Genomic DNA, 19,851 nt, shown 5'->3' with positions numbered 1-19,851 from the left:
CTTTGGTGTAATCAGTAAAGCAGAAGTTGATGTTGAAATCTCTTGCTTTTTTGATGATCCAACAGATGTTGGCAACTTGATCTCTGGTTCCTCTGCCTTTTCTAAATCCAGCTTGAACATCTGGAAGTTCACGACTCATGTACTATTGAAGACTGGCTTGGAGAATTTTGAGCATTACTTTACTAGCGTGTGAGATGAGTGCAATTGTGCGGTAGTGTGAGAATTCTTTGGCATTGCCTTTCTTTGGGATTGGAATGAAAACTGACCTTTTCCAGTCCTGTGGCCACTGCTGAGTTTTCCAAATTTGCTGGCATATTGAGTACAGCATTTTCACAACATCATGTTTTAGGATTTGAAATAGCTCCGCTGGAATTCCATCACATCCACTAGCTTTGTTTGTAGTGATGCTTCCTAAGGCCCACTTGACTTCGCATTCCAGGATGTCAAGCTTATAAGTAATAGCTTATAATCAGCCACTTCTCTAATCTCTATTTTTTTGCCAGATTCAAAACTACCGAATTTCCTATCAAATGTTCTACCAAAGCAAACCTTCCCTTGAGTGGTTGTTTTGCTTCTAATATGTGAATTTCTAGGAAAGTTCCCGCAGGCAGAGTCTCTAATATTTTTTCTAGAAGCTCATCTAGAAAGTAGGCATCAGGGGCTGTATTCTACTTACAGCTGAAAAGTTTGTGTAGCTGCTACCAGAGTCGACAGACGCTCAGGGCTGAAAATAACAAGTCAAGGCTTCACATCCCCTCCCAACTCCCACCGCCAGTTCCATTGACTGCCCGCCCTCCCCTTCAAGTCCGCGGTGACTGAACACAGGCTGGGGGCCTGGTTGTCCCCTTTAGATGTGTCAGGTTACACACGTCCGGCCTACGCTTAAAAATAGAGGTGAGGGCTTCCCTGATGGTGCAGTGGTGGAGAGTCTGCCTGCCAGTGCAGGAGACACAGGGTTCAATCCCTGGTCTGAGAAGATCCCACGTGCCAAGGGGCACCTAGAAGCCCATGGGCTACAACTCCTGAGCCCGTGCGCCCCAGAGCCCTTGCTCTGCAACAAGAGAAGTCACTGCAATGAGAAGCTCGCTCGCCCCAACTCGAGAAGAGCCCACGAAGCAACAAGGACGCAGCCGAGCCAAAAACAAGTAAATAATACACTTATTTTCTTTTAAAGATCTTAAAAAAAAAGCGCTAAATATTAGCTGAGATTTAACCAAGCTGAACAGAAAACACTATCGTTTCTCCTAAGAAGAAAAGTGAGTAAAATATCATTAGACGAAATGCTGTGACTCGATGACTGGGTTCCGTCTGCTCCTGCAGGACGAAGATTTTCAGCATGAGAGAGCTGATGACGCAGAGCGTCAACTCCAGCTGGGCGAGGAGGGAGGTGGCAAGGGGAGGGAAAGACTCTGTTTCATCGCTCTCTGCTCTCCTGGTATCACTGAAGGACCAGCCCTGGGGGAGGACGCATGTCTGGTCCAGAGGGGGCAGGTTTGTGTCCAGATCCTGCAAGGACCGGAAGCAGAAGAGGGGTGTCCTGGCTAGAGATAAGATCACCCCGTCCTTTCAGAGAAGCCGTCCAGGAATGGGATGCAAGGCCCACTTACAAAGAAATCTGGAATGACTTCCCAGGCTCTACCCACACCAGGTCCTCAGTGGTTGCGGCCTCCAGTTGCTTAAGCAATAGAGAACGTCCCTTGGCAGTGAAGAGAAGTAGAGGGGTGTGCTGTGATCTACCAAATAAGACGGCAGTAGTTTGGACAAAGGAGACACGGTGGTCCCAGGTCCTTATAAGGAGTAGATTACAAGGTAGCCAGAACAGGGGTCCTGAGAGAAGACGGCTAGTCTCAAAAGAGGACTAAGGGCTTCCCTCGTAGCTCGGTCAGGAAAGAATCTGCCTGCAATGCAGGAGACCCAGGTTCGATTCCTGGATTGGTAAGATCCCCTGGAGAAGGAAATGGCAACCCACTCCTGTATTCTTGCCTAGAGAATCCCACGGACAGAGGAGCCTGCTGGGATACAGTCCACGGGGTCAGAAGAGTCGGACACGACTGAGCAACTAAACCTCCACCAAAGCGGTCCAGTGATTAAGACTGCGAGCTTCCACTGCAGGGGCATGGGTTCGAGCCTTGGTGGGGGAACTAAGATCCTGCATGTTTCCTGGCACGGCCAAAAACAGGAAGGTCGGCCACCAGCTCCGCAGGACTATCTACAGATGCACCAGGTGCCCCAAAGGCAGCAACACCCTCTGGGGCGGTATCCCACCTCTGGTCTGGAAGGTGGCTGGGTGTCAATTTCTTCAAGGCTCCCTGCCCCCCAGCCCAGGGAATATGGTCCATTCCTGAGACCAGATCTTTTTTTCGCATGAGTGTTCTTTTTTAACAAGAACCCCAAACAGGTTCTTATATAACACAATGAAAGCTTAGCTATTTTCTTACCCTTCACCCACATCCACTTCTCCAGCAAAATGGACCATTTTCCAAGGCTCTCAAGTTCAGGGACTCCCCTGGTGGTCCAGTGGCTAAAACTCCACACTTGCACTGTAAGGGTGCAGGTTTGATCCCTGGTTGGGGAATTAAGATCCTGCATGTCACGTGCCGTGGCCTAAATCAGTTAGTCTCTCAAGTTCAGCTCAACTGGTACCTTCGCTGCCCTGAGCTTCCTCGGACACATACAGACCACGCCACCGAGCCGGGGCACACACATGGGATGCCAGTGCACGTGAAACACGCGTTCACACGTGTGCATGTGACATGCTTGCACACACACAGGAAGTGGACATGTAACGCACACTCGCATGCACACACAGCACACCATCTGTGTCTCTGGGGCAAGGTCTCAGATCGGAGAACTGCCAAGGCTCTCAACCGAGGAAGAGAACGAGAATCTGACTAAGTCCTCTGAAGTCTAAGGATACTGAGCCACCTCTTTCTCGATGGGGAAGGAGGACATTGTGCCGGCGGTAATTTTTCATCCAGAGGTTTCTGTGCCAAGCCACAGTCTGCACACCAAGCCCCAGCCAACTGTCCCTGCAACAACACTTTAAGTTTAAAAAAAAAGGATTGGCAAAAGGGTGTGGACGATTCACTACAAATCATTCCCACCAGTCAACCAACCTAAAGCACGGGTCCTGCTCAGAGCAATCCTTTTGCATAAGAAACACATGACAACTTCTTTGCATAAAAATCACTCCAAATATTTTTTTTAAATCAATCCTTACTGAAGACAGTGTTTCAATAGGCATTCCCCACACCCACCCCCAACCATGGCTCAAGCGGTAAAGAATCCACCTATAATGCAGGAGACACAGGAGATGTGGGTTCAATCTGTGGGTCGGAAAGATCCCCTGCAGGAGGAAATGGCAGCCCACTCCAGTCTTCTTGCCTGGGAAAACTGCATAAACAGAGGAGCCTGGCGGGCTACAGTCCATGGGGTCACAAAGAGTCAGAGACGACAGAGCACACACAAGCCCATCAACCAAAACCACCCCACCCACACACCCCCGCCAGCTTCCTCATGTAAACTGAGGTTGAACACTTCGGGGGAATTGAGATGCTCGGCCACCAAGAAAATGAATCACAGTTCTCTTTCTCAACCATGAACACACCTCCACAAAAGCATGTCTTCAAGATAAAAGAAGTCCTCCCTTCACACACTGTTCCACCCAGTCCATTTTCACAGCTCGACACACCTGTATCAGCTCACCCCGTGCATTTGTGCATTTTCTTTTTTTGGGGGGGGGGGCAGGCAGCATGTGGGATCTTAGTTCCCTGACCAGGGATTGAACCCACCCCTTTCACTGGAAGCATGGAATCTTAACTGAAAGCATGGGACTGCCAGGGAAGCCCCTCATCCCATGCATTTTGAAGTACCAGCCAGTATGTGACGAGGAAGAGCATCTTTTTAGAGCCTTCCTTGATGAACTGAGTAGCTCAAACGGTAAAGCATTTGCCTGCAATGCGGGAGACCTGCGTTCAATCTCTGGGTCGGGAAGATCCCCTGGGGGACGGCATGGCAACCCACTCCAGTATTCTTGCCTGGAGAATCCCAGGGACAGAGGAGCATGGCGGGCTGCAGTCCCTGGGGCTGCAGAGAGCCAGACACGACGGAGCGACTTTCACTCTCTTTCAGTAAGTGATGGGGAACAGCATGTTCTTAGAGCCTTCCTTGGTGAACAGGAGTCTCCAGGGTTCATTTGCAAGATGATTTAGAGTTAGCTTAGTTCCAGCTCCACTGCCACTTTTAAGTCTAGACACTTCTAGAGCAAAGGCTCAGACTGGATCAAGACTCAATTTGGCTTCCACTTACAATGCTTTTTTTTGTTTTTTTTCAGATTAAAATAGTCTCCTACATCCCAATAGTTCACAGAGCAATCGAAGTTCATGAGAAAGATAATGGAGATGTCAAATTTCTGACTAAAAGAGATAATGAGGAAGTTGACTATAGAGGCTTGTACCAGGAAGGCCAGAACTGGCCTGAACAGAAGAGCGTGGTGGGGAGAGCTGGAGGGTTTTCTCCGTATGTCGGTAGAGTCACCATAATAATGCGGACGATCCGAAATGCAAGCATGCTGTTTTGGCTGTAATGGGTGCATATGCGTTACTATTTATGAATCCTAAAATGAAAAACAATTCCTGGGACCAGACTGAAGTAAGTTCTGTTGAAAAAGAAAGTAATCTATTTAAAACGTTCCACTTTCCGTAGAAAAGGAAACAATGTGGAGATGTTTTTGCCTTGTTTGAATAAATTATTCATCAGCTAAAAGAATAAAAGGCAAGTCTCCCAAATAGCTCTCCCGAGTGGATGGTGCTGTGTTATTCATTATGGCTCCTCTGGGAGGTGACAGGCCTCAGCTGTTTCAGGTCCTTCCCTCCTGTAGCCTCACGCGACCCCCTCTGCTTGCTCCAGGGGCTTCAGGTGGCACAGGTCACATCCTCAGGCACGCCGTGTGGCCTGAGGACTGTCTTTGCAACAGGAAACCCCATTCCTCCACGACCTTAGCCGCGACAGCTCTAGCCCAGAGTCATTCTGGGGCCTGAGGCCCTTTGCTGCAGTGCCTGCACCTCGACACACCTCTCCTCCAGCAACAAAACACAAAGAGACTGAGACTAAAAACAACCGCGTGCATGCACGGGCGGGGCACAATCATGGACCAAAGATACGAAAAGACCAAAAAAAAATCCCTACTGTCACTTCTGAAGAGCCAGGAGCAAACAGTGGGTGTCAGGAGCAAGAGCGCAGGGAACGTGTCCTGCGCACACCACCACCTGGTGGGTGGGCACACCCCGAAGCCAGCCCTGCAGCCTGATGCCCTGAACACACCCCCTACCCTCGCCCCGTATAAGGAGCAAGCTAGCTTTGGGGAGTGAGCAAGGGACCCTGCTGTTCTCGCTTCTCCTGCTGTAGCAGGGGCCCCAATGGAGCCTTGTCTGAATTTGCTGTCTGGCTTGGTCAATTTCTATTGATTAAGGAGGCCAAGAACCCTTACGGGTATCAGCCTCACTCATGCCTCTTCATCTCTCCAGCCTTCCCATCTTGGTGTTGCCTCAGACAGAAGCAGTTTATTAACAGCTTATGGAGTAGGAGGAAAAGGTTTCCAGTTAGAACAACCTGCTAAGGACGATGTGTTTGGAGGAGGAAATCAGCCAGGTTCAGCCCCACAGGGCCGCCACTCTCCCCAGTGGATTCCAAAGAAAAGGAACGATTCAACTCCCCAGGATGATCTGAAAGCCTTTTCCCCAGGAAAGGTCTCCATTTGAGTTTCCAGGAGCCGAGAACCATCTCACTAGGAAAGAACAGAGTGCAGAGTGAGTGGTGCTGACTTTCAGACGCGCTGAAGATGGTCTAGTGGACGGTGAATTCCTCCCAGTCATCCTCACTCCTTGTTCCAGAGTTACTCTATCCAGCATATTCTCCAGCTGTCACACACCATAAACAACAGCGGGTATTTAGAAACAGCAGATCAATCATCACCAAAGGAGACTGAAGACTCTTCACACTCGCTCTTGAATGCATTTTGCCCTCCTGTCTGCTGTTCTGAGCAGTCCCGGCATCGTTCTTGGCTCCCCCTTTCTGAAGGTGGCGGAGGTAACAGGAGGCTTTGGGCTCCTTTCCATCCCCATCTCTGAAGACTGAAAGGAGTTTTCTTTCTCCTTTCATGCTCTACCCATACTAGGAAACCTGGGACACCCAGAAAAAGCCTCCAGTAACCTCGAAGGCAAAAGGGGTTTTGACTATGTGCTGTGATGGATGGGTTTTTTTGCCTTTTCATACTGTTCATGGGGTTCTCAGGGCAAGAATACTGAAGTGGGTGGTCATTCCCTTCTCAGTGGACTACGTGTTGTCAGAACTCTCGCCATGACCGGTCCATCTTGGGTGGCCCTACACAGCATGGCTCATTGAGTTAGACAAGGCTGTGATCCAAGTGATCAGTTTGGTTAGTTTTCTGTAACTGTGATTTCCATTTGGTCTGCCCTCTGATGGAGAAGGATAAGAGGCTTGTGGAAGCTTCCTGATGGGAGGAATGGCTGTGGAGGAATCTGGGTCTTGCTCTGATGGGCAGGGCCACGCTCAGTAAATCTTTAATCCAATTTTCTGTTGATGGGTGGGGCTGTGTTCCCTCTCTGTAATTTGGCCTGAGGCCAGACTATGGTAGGGGTAACGGCAACCTCCTTCAAAAGGACTTTTGCATGCACTGTTGTATTCAGTGCCCCTGACCCCACGGCAGGCCACTGTGGACCCACGCCTCCGCCAGAGACTCCTGGACACTCACAGGCAAGAATGGCTCAGTCTGTCTCAGTGGGGACATTGTTCCTTTCTCTGGGGTCCTGGTGTGCACAAGGTTTTGTTTGTGCCCTCCAAGAGTCAGTTTCCCCAGTCTTGTGGAAGTTCTGTAATCAGATCCCACTGGCCTCCAAAGTTAAATTCCCTGGAGTTCTCAGTCCCCTTGCCCCATCCCCAGGTTGGGTAATCTGTTGTGGGTCCTAGAACTTTTGCAACAGTGCAAGAACTTCTTTTTAATATGTGGAGAATAGGTGTGTACCAAAGCCAGAAATTATTATTATTCTCATGGTATCTTGGTATATTTTTGCTAATATGTCATTCCCATGTGTCCAGTATTTAGACGAAATAGCAAATGCTGCAAATAAGCTGCACCAGCCTTTGTAATTGCGTGAGCTTCTGACAGATAAATTTACTTTGATCTTCACTGTTATAATTGATGGTATATACTAGAAACCAAGAAGCAAACGTTTTTCTTTTAAGTGACTTTATTTATTTTTGCAAGTGTACTATTCCAGAAACCACCTCCACATGAAATCACACTCTCAGTGAAGGAACTCAGGGTGAAGTCGGTTCATGAGGCCAGCCATGTGGACTCAGCTCGGTTCCTGCCTACTTGTGAAAAAGATCCCACAGATGCAGGAAAATGAGCCACGGTCCCAGGTGACATAACCCACCTAAAATGGGGAACTGGAAGCTTTAGAATTTTACAGTTTGTCTTAGAACTCTAGCCCAATGAAAAGCATACAAGACATTTTCTAGATGTCTTAGCCATTATTTGTCTGGTAGCAAAAGAAAAGAGAGGAAAAAAAAAAAAATATATATATATATATATATACATGAAAGCTTAAAAACAGACAACCAGGGTCTTCCCTGGCGGTCCAGTGGTTGAGATTTCCCCTTCCAGTGCAGGGGGTGTGGGTTCGATCCCTGCTCAGGGAACTAAGACCCCACATGCCTCAGGCCAAAAAACCAAAACATAAACAACAGAAGCAATATGATAACAAAGCCAATAAAGACTTTTAAAATGGTCCATGTCAAAAAAAAAAAAAAACTTTTTAAAAAGTCCCATTTAGTACAATGACTTTTTAACAGCCCCGTCTGATTTCTTCCAGATTTTGTAAAATAGCTTAAGTAGCATGACAAAGTCATGGTAAAGCAGATGACCAAAGGGATGCTCTAGGAATGTCATAAAGACATGTCAGCTTTGCCAGTACAAGACTGATGACAGAGAAATGTCAAGAGTTTTGAAATCAGGTCAAAGAAAATGACTTTTTATTATCTTCTCATCATGTCTTTCACTCAAAATCAGAACATTACAAAAATTTCCAGGTGCTTAAAACAGTCTTAAATATGAGTTAGACTATTAAAATCAGACAAGGACATTAGCTAACTTTTGGAGGGCTCATAATACACTCACTTTTGGAGTCCTAAGGACTTTATATTCACCATTGTATTCAATTGCCACAAGAGCTCTATGAAGTAGGTCCAACTGTTACCCCCATTCTACAGATGAGGAAACTGAGGCGTAGCAGACTTACATCCCTCGCCCAGAACCCGATTTGTTAACCACATCACTGCACTTTCACTTATGGAAGGTGTGACCTGGAGCTTGTGACATTGCCAAACCCCTGCTTTCCTGTCTGCAAAACTGGGATCACACCACCTACCAGACAGAGTTGTATAAAGACTGGCTGAAAGGAGATATTACAAATAATTTATCACATTACCAGGTACAGAGGGGTGTCCAATAAATGTGGAATTCCCCTTGCCTTTCATCACAGCAAGAAAAGACCAGAAACTTCTGGGTCATTAAACCACCAAACATTTTCCAGACTGGCTAATATTAAACCACAGCTTCTGATCCTGCCATTAGGAAAACTCAGCTGGCCCTGACATAACTGACCACATGATGCAAAATAAAGCAAGTGCAGCACAGAAAAGTAAATGGATTATGCACTGCCCCGCAAGGTGCTAAACGATTTCCATCCACACAGTGCTCTTGCCTACAGGGCTTTCCTCCTCTGCTAAGCCTCAACTTGTCTGCACCCGAACAGACAGGGGAGACGAGGTCTCCCCTTCCTAACAAGGGCTCATGTTGTCCAGGTGTTGCAGAAACTTCGGGTGTACGGCGTGTTCTAAACTGCTGAGCTATTCGTTCTTCCCCCGGGGTGACATCAGGGCTGGACCGGGGCCTGGTGCTAACAGGGTGGGGGAATCACGTCGCTAATCTAGGGTCTATAACCATCTGCATGGCGCACGGTCCAGCTGGAAACAGATGGCGCACTCAGAGGGGCTTAACTAAAATGAATGCAATGGAAGGAGCTGCACACAGAGGGATGGGGAGAGAAAGAGAGCTGAGTGAGGAGCCCAGAGGCCAGGCCAACGCGGAAGCTGTCACCAGCTACCAGAGCCCGCTGAGAGCTGACGCCACCGGGGAGGCGGGGCCAGGAGCTGTGCCTGCAACACCATTAGCCCACAGTCAGAACTCTATTGCACCCCTCTGCTCCCCTCCTGAGCAGGCTGGGACCTGGGACCCTCTGCTGTAGGGCTTGCACCTGGACACACATCTCCTCGAGCAACAAAATACAAACAGAGGATAGCAAACTAAAACTAACTGCATGCATGCAGGGGGCCCGGGTTCAATCCCTGGTCAGGGGAACTAGATCCCACATGCCACAACCAAGAGTTTGAAAGCTGCAACTAAAGGTCCCACAGGCTGCAGTGAAGACTGAAGATTCCACGGGGCACAGCCAAATAAGGATATTTTTTAAAATAAGCGAATTCTAAGAGGATAAACCGGATTTTCAGAAAATAACCGCTGGACAGCTTGGGAGCAGCAAATGGGATGCAGGATTAGAGCTCCACCTGCTCACACAGGATGCTAAGTGGTCAACACCCAGAGATTCTGCTTTGGGCAGACGATGCAGAATGCAACTATGTGAGCCTCCTCTGCAAGACATAAACTCATCAGCACGGTCTTTCAAATTCAAAGGTCAAGCAGCACACTCTTCCATGATCCCCGCCTGGACCAAAAGCCTATCAAAAGAAGATTCAATACATTTTAGCCAAGTGGTGGCATTCTCCCCCAAACTCTATTTGCAGACACTCAAACAGCAAATTTTCCCAAGTCTTAAGAACTCAGGGTCTTTGATCACCCAGCCTCAGGCCAAGCATGTTTATGTTTCTGATTTACCTGGTAGAGCTTAAAATAAAACAGAAGCAAACGAAGTTCACAGTCCAGGAGAGACAAAGCTTCCTGCAAGCACACCTCCTCCTGAAACGGCAGTTTGCTCAGAGATCTGATTTCCCTGTCGGAGTCTTTGAACTCTTCGTGGTCTAAGTCCTCATTAATTGACACATAATTTTAGGTTGTGTGAATCCCAGGATAAGACAGGATCCTGCCAGTGGTTCATCCCCAGGAAAGGGAGACTTGACAACTGGTTCCTCTCAAGTTATTTCTCCAACTATGCTGTATCCAAGAGGAAAATATCCCTTCTCTCATCATTACAGTCAAATATTCTCAGGTGGCAGCTATGGGTGCCTGGGAGGCCACATACGTCTCTAAATAAGGTGAGGGCAAACTTTAGTTGCTCGGTCTTTACAAACTGAAGTTGCCGACTCTGCGACCCTGTGGACTCCAGCCTACCAGGCTCCTCCGTCCTTGAGATTTCCCAGGCAAGGGTACTGGTGAGGGCAGGGTTACTGAAATAACGTGTTGTTATTCAGCTGCTAAGTCACGCCCGACTCTGCGACCCCATGAACTGTGGCCCAGCGGGCTCCACTGTCCATGGGATTTCCCAGGCAAGAATCCTAGGGTGAGTTGCCATTTCCTTCTCGAGAGGATCTTCCCGATCCAGGGAGCAATCCGGCATCTCCTGCGCTGCAGGCAGATTCCTAACTGCTGAGCCGCCAGGGAAGCCCTGTAACAACATAGCTTCTCTTACAGATGTGTCCTTCAGTTGAAAACATTCAACCACAATGGAAGGGACCTGAACTTATCCTGACCCTCAGGATTGCTGTCCTAGAGTACACAGCCCAGAAGCAAGGAGAAAAGGAATAAGAAGGCGAAAATGACCACAAGACTCTTCTCATTTCATAAGTAACATTCAAAAGCCCAAAGAATTCACATATTCTGGGGGCAAGGGGAGGGCTGAGCAGATTATGAATGAATTCAACATTTTTGCGATTATAGTAATGAATCTAATCATTTCCTTTCTTTCATAGGAATTCTAACTAAGAGAAGGTGTATTTTGAATGTTTATAGACTCGTCAGCATACCAATACTTTTCACACACTCAACAAATAGTGAGTACCTACTGTGTGTCAGACTATATTTTTCTGGGCTCCAAAATCACTGCAGATGGTGATTGCAACCATGAAATTAAAAGACACTTACTCCTTGGAAGGAAAGTTATTACCAACCTAGACAGCATATTAAAAAGCAGAGACATTAGTTTGCCAACAAAGGTCCGTCTGGTCAAGGCTATGGTTTTTCCAGTGGTCATGTATGGATGTGAGAGTTGGACTGTGAAGAAAGCTGAGCGCCAAAAAATTGATGCTTTTGAACTGTGGTGTTGGAGAAGACTCTTGAGAGTCCCTTGGACTGCAAGGAGATCCGTCCTCGATGTTCACTGGAAGGACTGATGCTAAAGCTGAAACTCCAGTACTCTGGCCACCTCATGAGAAGAGCTGACTCATTAGAAAAGACCCTGATGCTGGGAGGGGTTGGGGGCAGGAGGAGAAGGGGACGACAGAAGATGAGATGGCTGGATGGCATCACCAACTCGATGGACATGAGTTTGAGTAAACTCCAGGAGCTGGTGATGGACAGGGAGGCCTGGCGTGCTGTGGTTCTGAGCGACTGAACTGAAGTGTGTGTCAGACACAGTACTGTGTGTACTGGTCTAGAAGCTGGGAATTTGATGAGACAAAAGACAGATCAGATCTCTGCTCCGAGTTAAAGGGGAGACACTCAACAAACAGATGCATAAATAAATGAACACGTATTACAACACAGCGACAAACGTTATAATAAACGTGATACGTAGCCAGTAAAGAGCGGTGCTAAGGTCGCGGACCCCAGAGCCAGACAGCTTGGTTTATATCTCAGCTCTGCTACTTCCTCAATCGTTTGGGGGAAATTATATAATCTCTCTTGGCCCCAGTTTCCCCTTCAATAAAGTAGAGATAAGAACAGGATCTAGTTCAGGGGGTTTTCTGTGAGAATTGAATAAGGCAGTTCATTTTCAAGAGTTGATAACAGTGGCTGACATATAAAAAGTCCTTTATAAACGCTAACGTTCCTACTTTAAGTTGGGGTAACCTGGGCAGTCTTCTCAGAGGAGGTGACCCCACGTGAAGATCTGATAAAAGAAACAGACAGAGTGAAAGCCTCAGAAAGGGGTGAGCCAAGCCTTCTTTATGAAACAGAAAGGACAGCAGTGAGGCTGGACTAGAGCGAGAGGAGAGTGGGCTGAGATGGAGCCAGCCACGCAGGGTCTTGACGGTTTTTGCTAGGATTCGGAACTTGCCCCAGAAAGGGGAGAAGCCACTGGAGGACTGAAGCAGGGGACACCCAGGGCCTGGTTGATACTTTTGAAAGACGCAGCTGCTTTCATAATGAAGACAGGTACTAACGGACAGGAGTAGAAACAGGGAATTAGAAGGTAATCCACAGGACTTCCCTAGTGGTCTGATGGTTAAAATCCACGCTTCCAATGCAGGGGGCGTGGGTTCAATCCCAGATTTGGGAACTAAGACCCCACCAACAAAAGAGAAAGCAATCTAAGTGGCTCAGGTGAGAAACTGATGACTTGGCCTCTGGTAGTGACAGTGGAAATGGAAAAGGCCAGGGACATACCCTGCATCAGGGATTAGCAAACTGGGCCAAAACTGGCCCCCTGCTTGCTTCTGTAAATGAAGTGTTCTTGGAACACAGCCATGCCCGTTCACTTACCTGCTGTCTACTGCTGACTTCCTGCTACAGCGGCCTTGTCGAACAGTTCTTATGGAGACCACAGGGCCTGCAAAGCCCATTAACTCTCTGACTTCATAGCCAAAGCTCCTCAACCCCCATTTTGGAGGAAGAGTCTACAGGATTGGAAAATGGATCGGGTGTGGACAGAGAGAAGCATGGAGGCTTATTCCTGGCGTTTTGGCATGAATAACTCAGTGGTGTCATTTTCTGAGATAGGGTTGGCTCGGAGAAGAGAATAGGAAGAGTGGCAGGAAGAGAATGATTACTTTGGATGTATTGGGTTTGAGATGTCTCTTAGACACCCACGAGAAGAGTCTAAGGAGGCGGCTAGATGTATAATCCAGGAGCCCTGGGCTGGAGGAACAAATGCAGGAGTTATCTGCAAACACCTTTCCCCTTCTCTACACCTGCACTGCCATCATAATCTCCACCTGAACCCTGGGAGCAACCCTCTGAGTCTTTAGGGGACTGGACAAGGTGGAGTCACCGAGTCAGGGACTGCAGACTGAGAAGGGACCGGTGCTCAGGCTTGAGCCTGGGCCCCTCCAACATTACAAAGTCATGCAAAGGAAGAAGAGCCAGCAAAAGTGATGGAGAAGAAGTGCCTAGCGATGGAAGAGGCTGTCTTGACAGAGGTCAAAAAGCAACTGTGTGTAACAGGCTCTAGGCTCAGCCACCTCATCAGAACTGACTCAAACGCATTCCTTTTTGTGGTTGAGTAATACTCTGTTGTATATATGTATGACTTCCTTATCCATGCATCTGTCGATGAACATCTAGGTTGCTTCCATGTTATAGCTAGTGTAAAGCGTGCTGCAAAATGTGCTGCAGGATGCAGAGAGGTCAAACCCAGCACTGTGGGACAGCCTAGAGGAGTGGGGTGGGGCGGGAGGTGGACGGGAGGTTCAGAAGGGAGGGGACATATGTACACGCACGGCTGATTCATATTGACGCATGGCACCCACTAACACAATACTGTAAAGCAATTATCCTCCAGTTAAAAAAAGGCAACCGTGTCAGTAAGGGGTGGGTGAGCCACGCTGAAGGCTGCTGAAGGTCCAGACATGAAGGGACTGCAGGAACTGAAACGGACAAGATGCGGAGGGCGGTCTTCCAGTGGATGCGATGATGATGCAAGGAGTCCTAACGGATGGGGTTGGAGAAGAGAACTGGGGGCATCTTGTGGAGGCAGCATTTACCAAGGGTCAAAACACCTCATTGTCACGGGGGGAGAGGTGGGCGGGCTGGAAGCAGACTGGAAGACAAATGGGCATTTTTATAAGACGGGAGACGCTAGGGATATTTTTGAGATGATGGAAACCATCCCGCTGAGAAGGAGAAAACTATGGAGGAGAGAGGAGTGAGGTCCTTGAGAGGTGGGAGCGGAGAGATCCAGAGTTAGGGTTAGGGGACTGAACTCGAGGACCTTCCTGATTACTTCCATCTTCTCCACACATGTGAGAAAGCTCATCAGCCAGGGTGGAACAGTGGAGCAAGGGAAAGACAGTGCGGGACACTTGGAAAGAAGTGAGACAGACTTAGAGAAAGAACTTCTGGTTGCTGGGGAGGACGGGGGAATGTGGGGAAGGGACAGTTAGGGAGTCTGGGAGAGACACGTGCACACTGCTATATTTAAAATGGGTAAGTGTGGGGAGGGAGGTGAGAGGGGGTTCAGCATGGGGGGGGGACACATCTGTGGCTGATTCATGTTGGCTGATGTATGGCAAAAACCATCACAATATAAAAAGTAATTATCCTCCAATTAAAATAAATACATTTTAAAAAGAAAGTAAAAAATAAAATGGATAACCAACAAGGACCTACTGTATAGCCCAGGGAACTCTGCTCAATGTTATGGGGCAGCCTGGATGGGAGGGGAGTTTGGGGGAGAATGGATACATGTATATGAATGGTTGAGTCCCTTCGCTGCCCACCTGAAATGGTCACAACATTGTTAATGGGCTTTACCCCAATACAAAATTAAAAGTTTAAAGAAGAGAAGCAAGAGATTGTTACAGGATCATTGACTGTTCATCAAATATCTCTTGATCCTCCATTGCATCAACAGAACTAGTTAACATAGCAGGCGCTCAAATATACACTAATTAAGGGTCCAAACTAATGTCTGGAGTGGGATTTTTGCTATCTCCTTTTCTAGTGAAGGTGTTGAGTTCGTGTGCAGTCAGACGTCCAGGCTCTCTTCATCAAATGTGATGCCTGCCTGGCTATTTGTTGAAGGCAGGGTCTCCGGTATCTGCAAACAGTGAAGTCAAATAACCATCCCTCCCACGACAAATGTCATCTCCAGTTGACACAGGCTGATAAACATTGACACAGAGATGTTAAGACGACTGTGGGAGGCATTCTTACCCTACTAGCATGTCAGCCAAGGGCAAACACCCAATGTCTCAATCACACCAGAAAGTGGTTCGTGACTGGATCTTCTGTCCTGCCCCAGACACTCCTTTGATCGATACGATCGATCCTTTACCAGAACAAATTTCCCTTTCTTTTCTTTGCTATCTATTCATTTGTGGTCAGATTCCTCTCCTTTTTCTCCCTTCTACCTTCTTGCTTTCTTCTTTTCCATTTCTCCTAGCTTTGTTGTTATCGTTTAGTCACAAAGTCACGTCCAACTCTTTTGCTATCCCATGGACCGCAGCCTGCCAGGTTTCTCTTGCCATGGGGATTCTCCAGGCAAGGATACTGGAGTGGGTTGCCATTTCCTCCTCCAGGGGATCTTCCCGACCCAGGGATGGAACCCACATCTCCTGCAATGGCAGGTGAATCCTTTACCACTGAGCCACTTGGGAAGCCCTTCTCCTACCTTATCCCAAGTTAAATGTCTTATTTTAATTTTCCTTGGTTAGTTTGTCTCTTCTATTTATCATCGCTTCTCTGGTGTGCTCAGCCTCCATTCCATCCTAAGTGCACAAGAGAACAATAGCCTTTCCTCCAGCATCATCCGTGGACAGACAGACCTAAGATTCAGCAGGCTCCCCTTTCAGATTGAACACAGACGTGCCAAAAAGGCAGCCACCTTCCATAAAAGAAGAGGTATGGAGACTTCCCTGGCGGTCCTGTGATTGAGACTTCACCTTCCATTCTAAGGGGTGCGGGTTCGATCCCTGGTCGGGGAGCTAAGACCAGGCATGCCTGGCAGCCAATAAAACAAAACATAAAGCAGAGACAGGGACTTTCCTGGTGGTCCACTGGTTAGGAATGCAGTGCGCAATGCAGGGGACTCGGGTTTGATCCCTGATCGGGGAACTAGGATCCCATATACCACTGGGCACCACAACTAGTGAGCCCACGTGCCACAGCTAAGACCTGAAAGGCTGAAAGAAACAAATATTTTTTTAAAAAATAGAAGCAATATTATAATCAATTCAATAAAGACTTTGGTCTACATCAAAAAAATCTTAAAAAAAAAAAAAAGAAGAGGTACTGAAATAAGGCATTGAAGTGGATGTGATACAGGTCAGAACTGTCTTACTGCCTTTAGTATTTCAGCTACGAGTTGACTGATGACAGAAAACCCTTTTGCCTTTTCCAACACTGCCTTTGGGCAGACACTTTGTGACCATGCGACATATAGGTAGGACGCTATGCACTCATTCTGCAAACATTTATTGAATCCTTTCATCAGGGAGCCAAGGTCCAGATGCAAGACCACACAATGCATAAATGAAGGAGAACATGTGGGATCTGCAAAAGTCGGTTTTTTAAAAACCCTTCTATTTTAGGCATGATGCTGGCTGGCTTGCTATATTTCTATTTAAAAGGGAGAAGGAACCTGCCCCCTCAATGTTCTGAGTGAGATAAGAGTGCTGATGGGCCCAGAGAAAGGGAAAATGTCAGAACATGTTCCCGGTTTTCAAACAGTCCTCCAGCACGCAGACGATTGGGCTCCCGGGCACGGCCGCCCCGGGGGTCACCGGCTCCCGCATCACTGGACGCCACTCCAGCCCGGGGCCCGTGACTGCCTGAACCTGCAGATCCGCACTGCCGGGCAAAGGGCAGGAGGCGGTGCCAGCGCCAACTGAATTTTGCTTCAGAATTGTCTGGTTCTTCTGGCTTTTGATGTTCTGAAATTTTCTTTGAAGCTAGTAATGTGACAAAGATCAAGGACTGCAGAGTCAGACTAACTGAGATCTGAAGACTGACTCAGCCGCCGACTGCCTGTGTCATCTCGGATCGATGCCTCGTTCCTGATGAGACCCTGTTTTACCATCAGATGACTGGAAGACGAGCTACGCTGCAGAAGTATTGTGAGAATTAAATATAATACATGCAAAGCGCTGAAGTGGTGCTTGAAGTGACAGCTATTACTGTCGGCAGAATGCTAGGTTTGATTTCAGGAGCCCAGGGTGAGCTAAATGTCACCTCTTGAACTTAAAACACTGGATGCTTAAAATTCTACCCCAAAAGATTTAAGGAGAAAGGAGGAAAATTTGTCATCAAGAGTTGCCACACTACGCCTGCCAATGCAGGGGTCACGGGTTTGATCCCAGGTCCGGGAAGATTCCACATGCCATGGAGCAAATCAGCACGGGCACCACAACTATTGAGCCCACGCTCCACAATACGAGAGGCCGCTGCAGCGGGAAACCACACGCCGCAAGGAGGAGCCTCCACTCGACCCAACTAGGGAAAGCCCACGCCCAGCAACCAAGACCCAAAGACCCAGGGCAACCAAAAATGAATAAATACATTTTTTAAGTTAACAACAAAAATAAGAGTTGTCAGAAGACACACACACACACATATGCAGTCATCTCTAAATAAAATTAAAAGATGGCAAAATAGTGAGGGAAGTTAAGTCAGAGAAGGAGAAATAGCATAGGAAGTCCCTTATATGTGGAATCTAAGATGAAATGATACAAATAAACTTATTGAGGATCCAGAAACAGACTCAGAGACTTAGAGAATGAACTTATGGTTGGGGGAGGAGGCTGGGGGAAGGGATAGTTAGGGAGTTTGGGACGGACATGTACACACTGCTGTATTTAAAATAGATGACCTACTGTGTAGCACTGGGAACGCCGCTCAGTGTTAGGGGCAGCCTGGATGGGAGGGGAGTTGGAGGAGAATGGATACATGGATATGTATGGCTGAGTCACTCAGCTCTGCACCCGAAACTATCACAACATTGCTAATCGGCTCTATCCTAGTATAAGACAGTAAGTTTAAAAGAAAAAAAAAAAAGATGGCAATAAAATGAGGAGGTACTTTCTACTTGTGTGCTTCCTTGAAGAAAAAAAAAGGATGATTTCACATCTCAGCCCTGGCTCCCAGCCCAGTGCCTTGCCCAGCTGCTGGAGCTGAACTCCTTGCCCACATCCTGGTTTTGCTGGAGCCACGGAGCAGGAGGCGGAGGAAGAAGAAAGCCTCACTGCCACATCCATGCAGAGGGGCTGGGAAAGGGGCCATGGAGAGTGAAGAGTCCAACACACAGTTCCCGCAGCGCCCCCCCTCCCCACCCCCGCCACCACAGAGTCCCCCAGTGCCGGGGCAAGAAGCCGGTTTGGTGACAGCCTCTGTTAGGCGCTCGGATCCGCAAGCAGAAGAGCAACAGTGGCATCTTCAGGGCAGCCGGTGAACTTGGCTGGGAGGCAGAGAGACGGCGTGCAGAAAGCCCTGTTTCCGGAACACACTCTGCTGCTATGTCAGCAGACGAGCCTGCCCTTTCTCTACCTGAAATGACAGCTGTGTGCACCAGGGCCAGCCCCTGACCCCATTCGAACCCCGAGGCCCCCGCACCCAAGCTGATTGCTGACATTCCTCCCGCTTGCTCTTCCAAACTCTCATTCGTGGAACCAGAAACTCAGGGGGTACAGGTCAGTTAAGAGTCTCTGGGGCAAGCAACTGCAAGAGTTTGATTTTGAAATAAAATGCATCAATAAGATACAGGACTGCCCATAGAATCCTTGGGGAAGCTGGGGAACCCTGCTCAGCAAAGAGACAGGAACCAAGGAAAGTGAACCTTCAGAACCCAGTCGAAACACAAGATACTGGGGAGGTCACCCCTGGCTGTCACTGGCAGCTGGATGCTACAGCTGGATTCAGTGTCTCTGCTGCCCCTGGAGCGTGGGTGTTGTAGGGGGTACCTCTGTCACCGCCAAAATGAAGTCTCCCTGCTCCTCTCCATCTGAAGTCCTAGGTGGGGTGTGTCTGATTGGCCGATCCCAGCTCAGCTGTGAGTGGAACAGAGCAATGTTTCGGTACAGCGGTGACTCTCAGAGAAGACAGACCCTGCAGGCGATGGGAAGCTAAACACCATTAAGTGTCCCTACCTAACGGGGTCGCAGTGACAGCAAAGCGCAGATCTGCCACCAGGAAGTGCCTTGAGTTTGTGGGAAGTTGTGAGAGAAAGTAGAAAACGAATTCAAAAGTCTAGGTCTCAGTGCTTAACTGATTAACTCTGTGACTGATTAACTATTAACTGATTAACTGTCTCTGATTAACTATGTGATTCAGGCAGGAATAAATAAGCTGCTCTGGGGTTTTTGTCATACATAGAATTCCTACCTCCTTTGCAGGGCTGAAGTGTACATGGGATCATTTTGTGGATGGTCTTTGACAGTTACACTGTGTAAATCCATTCACCTCTCTGGGTCTGAGGTTGCCCACCTGTCAAATTCCCTAGGTTGCAGGGCTATGGTGAGATAAACTAGAATACTATCTCTGTTTAGTTGCTAAGTCGTGTCCCGACCTCTGCGACCCCATGGACTGTATCCATGGGGTCCCCTGTCCATGAGATTCTCTAGGCAAGAATATTGGAGTGGGTTGCCATTTCCTCCTCCAGGTAGAGTACGACAAATGAATGGTTCCATTGTCAGACTGAAATTTTTTGATGCCTGGGATTTATGTCAAAACCATGGAGATGGTGGAAGAGGATGTGTGGTTGGGCATTCATGAGGCTGACCATGACTGAGACCCAGCTGGTGGACACACCAGTATCATTCTCTCTGTGCATATGAAATCTCCAATTTTTTTTTTTTTTTTTTTTTGGTAAATGAAGGGTCTTGGAAACGCTTAGAAGAAACAGGCAATACTCTCCAAGTTTCATTATCAGTTAGGCGTCCTCC

The 19,851-nt window shown here is 48.0% G+C and overlaps 1 protein-coding gene across 1 annotated transcript in view; it reads right to left on the bottom strand.

The window, feature by feature from the left end:
* SLC39A11 (solute carrier family 39 member 11) overlaps positions 1–19,851 on the bottom strand; it is a 363,731-nt gene that overhangs the window by 342,374 nt on the left and 1,506 nt on the right. The window lies entirely within an intron of this gene.

Source organism: Odocoileus virginianus, chromosome 17, assembly GCF_023699985.2.
Source record: "Odocoileus virginianus isolate 20LAN1187 ecotype Illinois chromosome 17, Ovbor_1.2, whole genome shotgun sequence".
Taxonomy (NCBI): Eukaryota; Metazoa; Chordata; class Mammalia; order Artiodactyla; family Cervidae; genus Odocoileus; species Odocoileus virginianus.
This window is presented reverse-complemented; position numbering and strand designations above follow the sequence as displayed.